Genomic DNA, 8741 nt, shown 5'->3' with positions numbered 1-8741 from the left:
GTTGCCGTTGTACAAAGCTATCATAACGTTAAGGTGACCGTAACTCCCATACCTTATCATAGATTTAAGGCAGTCATAGCGCTTGTACAACGGCACCCTGGTCAAGATCATAGCGTTAAGTTGACCGTAACTCCCATACCTTAACATAGATTTAAGGCAGTCATAGCGCTTGTACAACGGCACCCTGGTCAAGATCATAGCGTTAAGTTGACCGTAACTCCCATACCTTAACATAGATTTAAGGCAGTCATAGCGCTTGTACAACGGCACCCTGGTCAAGATCATAGCGTTAAGTTGACCGTAACTCCCATACCTTATCATAGATTTAAGGCAGTCATAGCGCTTGTACAACGGCACCCTGGTCAAGATCATAGCGTTAAGTTGACCGTAACTCCCATACCTTAACATAGATTTAAGGCAGTCATAGCCCTTGTACAACGGCACCCTGGTCAAGATTCCATCATTTCAGGCCGTCCTTAGACACAGTTGCTCTTGTCAAAGAACTTGCAAATAAAACATCATAATGTCTAACACAGCGTGCGTATAGTTCTATAAATAGAAACGGTAATATCTCTTCGAAACAGTTAAGAGCCGACAATAGAATAATAATGGCAGGTTACATGTTCATGTCTTCCGTGTGCATCAACACGGTAGTGTATAATTTACGACATCAGGGATATTAAGCCAGACGTTTAAACAAAAGAGAATCCAAGGAACAATATGTGAAGTATGCGGTAGCGGAAGGAATGCGTTTAAATGTAATGACGGTTACGTCATTAATAGAACATCTGACTTCCTCGTTGGCATGTAAAGGTAGAGAAGGAGACAAAACATGCATACAAAACATGCATACAAAACATGCATACAAAACATGCATGCATGCATACATACATGCACGCACGCACACGCACAAAATCAAAAACGAAAGAAGACCTGAGTATCTCCGCTGTGTGTGAGGGTGAGGGTGGTTTGCTAGCCGAGTGGAATTTCCGTGTTTCGATCCCGCCCCGTATAAGGTGGTACTTGTTGTTGCCCTGCCTGCCTGTCACTCAGTCACTCGGCATTAAGGCGAAATCTTACACAAGGACATGTCACCCCGCAGTCAGTATACTGTCTCGGTGAAGTGTCCAGTGTTGTCCATGTTGACGACGACCTGGCTCGCAATTCTCGAACCGTTCGTAGCCCTACGAACTTCTTAATCCCATTCTTAACATATTGGCTACGATCAAAGTTAAGAATTCTTAGGGCTACGAACGTTTCGAGAATAAGGGCCCTGGTATCTCGGTGGGCTGGCACTATAGAACCGGCATTGATCCTGACTAGTACAAGGGGTCACGCACGCACGTACGCACACATCGAACCCGTAAAGATCCGGGTTAGAATTGATCTTCAGAAATCCATGCTTGTCGTAAGAGGTGAATAACAGGATCGGGTTGACAGACTCGCTGGCTTGGTTGACACGTCATCGTATCCCAATTACGTAGATCGATGCTCACTGGATTGTCAGGTCCATGCAGAGACCCCTGCCATATAGCATGGCATATGCTGAGTGTGCCGTAAAAAAACAACCAACCAAACAAAAAAAACAACACAAAAACCCTCACACATCACACGAAATAGTGACCCGAGAAAACCGCCGCTGTTGAAACACTTGTCCCAATACCGACACAACGTTAGGGGGACAGGTTCTGGATTTACTATTATTCTTATTGTTGCTGTCATCATCGGCATTTTCACATTATATTATATCGGCTAATCAAACAATATTAATTATATTCTCTTCCAGGAGGTCAGTCAAAACACAGAACTGCTTCAAAACAACAAGCACCACTTGAAATGATATGTCCTTTCCTCGTACATGTATAAACTACTTTCACGTCCTCCTTTTCAAAATGAATTAGTTTCAAACATCTACTTGATGACACATCAATTGGTCTTGACATGTCATTGTTACATAATAGTCTTCCTGCTGACGTCGGGAATAGAGACATGGGTTTTAATAACCAGACTGTACCACTCCTAATCTAAGCTGCCGAGAACGAAATATTTCAAGAAGGTCTTCATTAGATAACTGCGTGAACATATTCACCGCGACTGCAGAATCCATGAAACCTGGTAAGAAAAAAATCTTGCTTCTAATGACTTTCAAGATCTCTTATATTTAGCATTTCTTTGATATTTTTGTTAGGTACCACGTGACCCTTTTGACAACAAAATGTCGGAATCATGTGCCAAAACGAAATTCGAGTGAAATGTTTTCGAAACAATGCCAATAATGAGACAGATATTATTGGCAGGACCGGTAATGAAAAACGGGAAATTAATTTAAACGAGATTAAAGAGTTAGATCTTCAAGCAGTCAAATTCTAACTTGAGCATAGGCTGATGTTTGTTATGACGTGTCGCATTTACGTGTAATAACTTTTACAATTCAACAGATCAGCCCGCACGAAATATTTAAACTGAACCCTGAAGGGATTGGGTGTCTGAATATACATCCCCGGTACCTCGTGTCTGGCGGTGGGTAGCCGAGTGGTTAAAGCGTTCGCTCATCCAAAGGCCAGGGTTCGAGTCACCACATGGGTACATTATGTGAAGCCCATGTCTTGTGTAGCCCGTCTTGATATATTGCTGGAATATTTCTAAAAGCGACGTAAAACCCACCTGACTCACTCACTCATATCGGCCGCAAGAGCCTACTTAATCACGGGCTGCTGAAGACCAATTCTAACCCGGGTCTTCACTTGTCCTGAAACATTGTAAGAAGGAAGTTTCCTTGGAGTTAGGATTTTGTTGAATTCGTCCGATGTGGAATGAAATTTGAACTCGGTCGGTGAGTATGTTACAAGAGAGGGATATTTTAGCAACATTCTCTCCTATAATAATGATTTCTACAAACCCGTGTGGTTTACTGTACTGGATGGATGTGTGAAGCCCCTTTCTGGTGTTCCCCGCCGTGAAATTGCTGGAATATTGCTAAAAGCGGCGTAAAACTTAACTCACTCACTCACTGCAATGGGTGTCGCAATCCACTCGGATTACGGAGCTGTTGAATGGGAACCGAATATGGGCATATTTAAGAGGAAATACGTCTGATGTTCCTAGTATCATCCGGCGAACAGTGCATGGCAGGTAATCCAGCAACATCTCGCACAGTAATACTATTTTTAAACACTAACAAAGCCGGATTGTCATCACACCACGGAACAAAGATCAGCCTATCTCAACTCGCGACACACAACAGATTTTTCCTTCATACTTCAATATTCAACCCTGATTTGGTGTTAATTCAATGTTTTGTTGGGTTTTGGGTTTGTTTGTTTTTGGTTTTGCTCGAGGGGTATATGTCTGTATAGTTGACATTTTGCTGGCACCTTCTGGGCCTGACAATTCTTGGTGACCATTATTGGCTCCGTCAAGTCTCGCCGAATGATTAGCATCTTGCTGGCAGTCTCTAATGGAGTCTGGACTACACAATCCAGTGGGTAATATGACCATCAGCTATCAACGAAAGAGCGTGTAACTCCTTCAAAGTTGTGGTGTATAGGACATATGACTTCCGAAACTGAAAGTTCAATTTAAGGGTTGTTATCAGCATGGGATCTATTAGACAACATTACTGATCAAGATGAATAGAGACGCGTAATGATGAGGTCACTCAGTCGAGTCATACGGTTGTTGATTCATGGTTTCGTTGTAATGACTCTGAGTTATGTTGTGTATATTAATTCAATGAAATTTACTAATTGGAATATGTTTTTTTATCTTCTTTTAAAAACAATACCCAAATCAGACCGACTAGTGTCTTGAAACTGTTACTTTTTAAACCTTGTGGCAACGTTTAGTGCAGGCTTGAAATCTTGCTGGCTTTGTTTTGTCTTGATGGTGGACGTTTGCTTACTCCTGCCTCGAGCACATTTTGCTGACTAGTTGGCATCTTAATTGTTGTAGAATTCCATGTAGTAGTGGTAGGAGATGTGTAGTGGTAGTAGAAGTTGTATTAGGTGCTCTTGTCGTAGTAGACGTTGTAGTAGTAGATGTAGTAGGTGTGCTGTTGTAGTAGTAGTAGTAGTTATTGTAGAAATTGTCTTTTAGTAGTGGTAGGAGATGTGTAGTGGTAGTAGAAGTTGTATTAGGTGCTCTTGTCGTAGTAGACGTTGTAGTGGTAAATGTAGTAGGTGCTGTTGTTGTAGTAGTAGATGTAGTAGTAGTAGTAGTAGTAGTAGTGGTAGAAGAGGAAGAAGTAGTATTAGTAGGAGAAGAAGTAGTAGTGGAAGTAGTAGTAGTAGTAGAAGTAGTAGTAGTAGAAGTAGTAGTAGTAGTAGTAGTAGTAGTTATTGTTGTCTTAGTAGTGGTAGGAGATGTGTAGTGGTAGTAGAAGTTGTATGAGGTGCTCTTGTCGTAGTAGACGTTGTAGTGGTAAATGTAGTAGGTGTTGTTGTTGTAGTAGTAGATGTAGTAGTAGTAGTAGTAGTGGTAGTAGTGGTAGAGAGGAAAGAAGTAGTATTAGTAGAAGAGTAGTAGTAGGGAAGTAGTGGTAAAAAGTAGTAGTAGTAGTAGAGTAGAGTAGTAGTAGTAGTAGTAGTGAGTAGATGTAGTAGTGAGTAGTGGTAGTATTATTAAATTGGGAGAAGAGAAGTAGTATTAGTGAGAAGAAGAAGTAGTTGCAGTAGTAGAAGCAGTAGTAGTGAAAGTAAAGTAGAGTGAAAGAGTAGTCAAGTGTAGTAGTAAGTATTAGTTGTTATTGTTGTCTTAGTGAGTGAGTAGGAGATGTGTAGTGGTAGTAGAAGTTATATATTAGGTGCTCTTGTCATGAAAGTAGACGTTGTAGTGGTAAATGTAGTAGGTGCTGTTGTTGTAGTAGTAGATGTAGTAGTAGTAGTAGTAGTGTAGTAGTAGTAGTAGAAAGTGAAGTAGTATTAGTAGGAAAGGGAGAAGTAAGTAGCAGTAGTAGAAGAGTAGTAGTGGTGAAGTAGTGGTAAGTAGTAGTAGTAGTAGTAGTAGTAGTAGTAGTATGGGGTAGTAGTAGTGAAGTTAGTAGTGAGTAGTGGTGCTTCATTGTGAGAAAGTGATGTAGTAGTAAGATAGTGAGTAGTGAGTAGTAAAGGGTAATAAGTAGTAGTAAGTAGTTATTGTTGTCTTGACAAAGTAGTGGTAGGAGATGTGTGAGTGAGTAGTAGAAGTTGTATTAGGGTACTCTTGTCATGAAAGTAGACGTTGATGAGTGAGTAAATGTAGTAGAGTGCTGTTATTTGTAGTAGTAGATGTAGTAGAGTAAGTGTAATGAGTAGTAGTGGTAGAAGAAGGAAGAAATGAAAAGTAATTAGTAGAAGAAGAGTAGAAGTGGTAGTAGTATTAGTAAGTATGTAGTGAAAGAAGAGGAATGAAGTGTGAGAGTGCAAGTAGAAGTAGTAGAAGTGAGTAGTATAAGTAGTAAAGAAAGTGTAGTCTTGGAAGTAAATGTGAAGTAGTAGAGTAAAATTAATTAAGTAGTAGTAAGAGTAGCTAAATGAAAGTAGTAAGTGGTAGTAGTGAAGTAGAAAGAGGAAAAATAGTAAGTAGTAGTAGATGTGTAGAAGTAGTAGTAGTGAAGTCTTAGTAGTGGTAGAAGATGTGTATAGTAGTAAAGTTGTATTATCACACTCTTGTAGTAGTAGACGTTGTAATTAGTAAATGCTTAGTGGGGTGCTGTTGTTGTAGTGAAAAGTAGTAGTATAGTAGTAGTAGTAGAAGAGTAGTGGTAGTGAAAGTAGAGAGGAAATGGAAGTGAGATTAGTAGAAGAAGTAGTAGTAGTAGTAAATAAGTAGTAGAGAGAATTTAGTAGTAAGAGAGTAGAAAGTAGGAAGATAAGTAGTGTAGTAGAAGTAAAAGGGAAGTAGTAGTAAGTAGTAGTGGATTATTGTTGTCTTAGTAGTGGTAGGAGGATGTGTAGTGGTAGTAGAAGTTGTGACAGTTATCCTGTCATAGAAGACGGTAGTGAGAGTATATAAAGTAGTGATAGAATCTTTATTGCTTAGTAGTAAGAATGCTAGTAATAGTAGCAGTAGTGTAGTAAAGTAGTGGTAGAGAGGAAGTAAGTAGTAGAAGTAGTGGAGGAAGTAGTAGTAGAAGTGGATGGTAAGTTAAGTAGTAAGTAGAATTGAGTAGTAGTGAGGGAGTGTAAAGTATTAGTGAAAGTAGAGTGGGAGTAAGTAGTGAGGAAATGAAATTGAAGTAGTAGTAAGTAGTAGTGAAATAGTAGTAGTAATAGATGGTATTAAATTTAGTAGTGAAGAGTAGTAGATGGAAGTAGTGAGTAGTAGTAAAGTAGTGGTTATTGTTGTCTTAGTGGTGGTAGGAGAAGTTGTAGTAGGTGCTATGTGTCAATGGTAGACGTTGGATAGAAGCAGAGTATATATAGTGGAGGTCACTGTTATTGTAGTAAAAGAGATGTAATGGTAAGTAGAAGTAGTAGAAGTAGTGGTAGAAGAGGAAAAATAGTAGGAAGTAGAAGAAGTGAAATGTAGTGGAAGTAAGTATGTAGAGTAAGTAGTAGTAAGTGAAGAAGTAGTAAGTAATGTAGTAGTAAGTAGTAGTGGTAGTAGTAGTTATTGATTTGTCTTAGTAGTGGTGAAGATGTGTAGTGGTATTTAGGGGTTGTATTTAGTATTATGTAATGTCGTGGTAGACGGTGTAGTGGTGTGTAGTGGGTGCTGTAGTAGATTGGTAGATGTAGTGGTGAGTTGGTAGTGGTAGTAGTAGTGAGTAGTGAGGTGGTGGTGAAGAAGTAGTATTAGTGAGTAAGTGGTGAGTAGTTATTGTAGTCTTAGTGGTGAGAGATGTGTAGTGGTGGTAGAGTTGTTAGGTGCTCTTGTCATGACGTAGTGAGTGGTAAATGTAGTGATTGGTGATGTAGTGTGGTAGTTGTTCTAGTAGTAGTATTAGTAGTAGTAGTAATAGTGGTGGAAGAGGGAAAGTGAGCCATTTGAAGTAGTAGTGAATTGGAGTAGTAGTGGAGTGTAGTAATTAGTGAGTGTTATTGTCTTGGTGAGTGAGTGGGTGGAAGGTTTGGTTTTACACGCCACACTTTTAACAATATTCCAAAACAACTAATATCACGGCGGGGAACACCAGAAATGGGCCTGCGTAGCTTTGCAACTCGATGAAGCCCACCCATGTGAATCAGACCCAGGTCTTCATGACGAGGCAGACGCCTTAGCAACCACTTCAAACCACCGCCCTGTTGTCTTAGTAGTGGTGGGAGATGTATGGTAGTGAGTAGATCTTTTGTAGTAGTAGAGTATTTCAATAGCAGAGGTTAGTAGGACTCTGGTGAGTATAAGTTTAACGTGAGTAGACGTTTAGTATAGTAGTAGTAGTGGTAGTAGTAGTAGTAGTATAGTAGTAGTAGTAGTAGTAGTAGTAGTAGTAGTTGTAGCCAGTAGTAGTAGTAGTAGTTAAATAGAGTAGTAGTTGTTGTAGTAGTAGATATAAAGTAATCCAGAAGTGTTTGTGGCATTTCTGTTTTTCTCATAGTCGGGCGCATTCCACCCAATCCCAGGGAGAGAAAAAGAAGATGACAGGTAATGCGCAATTTATTTATATAACAGTTGTTTACAATAGTGTAGGTTTCCAAACACGTCCATTTTCGTATCTAAAGTTTGTTGTTTAATGCTGCATTCAGCAATATTCCAGCTATATGGCGTCGGTCTGTAAGTACTCGAGTCTGCACCAGACAATCCAGTGACCAACAGCATGAGCATTGATCTGCGCAATTGGGAACCTATGACATGTGTCAACCAAGTCAGCGAGCCTGACCACCCGATCCCGTTAGTCGCCACTTACGACAAACATGTGTTGCTGAAGAACAATTCTAAAACGGATCTTCACGGGTCTCATATTTTCAGGAAAGAAGGAAATAGTGCATGTATGAGTATAGTTTTACGTCTCTTTTATCAATATTTTAAAAATGCTACTTTTGCTCGAAAAATAGGTTTGATGATCAAATAGACACGCATTTATTGTCTATCTTTTCAAATTTTATCAGTTGTAAGTTGCTGTACACTTGATTGACTGAACGTGGCTATATCCACAACACTAACAGTATTTGAATCAGGATTTAGAAGTGATACACAAAGGAGAGACAATTTATGGACGCCAGTGTCATTAACAACACAGCTTTAGAGTATACGCTTCGAAGATTATCTCCCTCACTACAGAATAGTCTGAATGTAAATTACTCCTAGCACGGGGAAAGGGCAGATTTAAAAATTCCATCATGTATAAGTATTTCATGTCAAAATTCATTTTAGCTTTCCATTTTTCTAAATGAATATGTGTAAATAACGTATGAGATTATATATGCATTCTATTCCCTCATGTCCCGAATGGAAAAAAAGGAAGCCTTCATATCATCAAATGTTTAAATGATATCTTAGTTTGATTTTTGTTGAAATTTTGAAGTTGTTTGCTTGGTATTGATAGTATTTCAGATAGTGTTATAAACTTAAATAATAATATAGACTGTGCCAGTCTAGTATGTGTTACAAGAGTGTCCAAATGTGTATATCATGATATCCCCCGATCTACTTTAGTGATTCTCTGGTATCAATGAAACCACCATTTAATATTGTAACTCAACATATATTAGTTTCTGAATTTACCAATCCATCCCATCTACGCGAACCCCAGTGTGCTCATTTAACAAATGTCGGCGAGATATATGGTACTTGAGAATATGACCAAGTACCATAACTACCAA

At 39.2% G+C, this 8741-nt stretch overlaps 1 protein-coding gene across 1 annotated transcript in view; it reads left to right on the top strand.

Annotated features, from left to right (window-relative positions):
• Positions 1–7527: 7527 nt before the first annotated feature.
• The window catches only part of LOC124254681 (interleukin-1 receptor-associated kinase 1-like), a 36800-nt gene continuing 35586 nt past the window's right edge, over positions 7528–8741 (top strand). The window contains exon 1 of the mRNA XM_046688529.1: positions 7528–7563. The gene's annotated coding sequence lies outside the window, so the exon portion shown is untranslated. The remainder of the gene's footprint in view (positions 7564–8741) is intronic.

This window comes from Haliotis rubra, unplaced genomic scaffold (assembly GCF_003918875.1).
Source record: "Haliotis rubra isolate DU_JTF1 unplaced genomic scaffold, ASM391887v1 Scf58, whole genome shotgun sequence".
In the NCBI taxonomy this organism is placed as follows: domain Eukaryota; kingdom Metazoa; phylum Mollusca; class Gastropoda; order Lepetellida; family Haliotidae; genus Haliotis; species Haliotis rubra.
The sequence above is the reverse complement of the archived record's forward strand: the minus strand, read 5'-3'. Positions and strand labels throughout refer to the sequence as shown.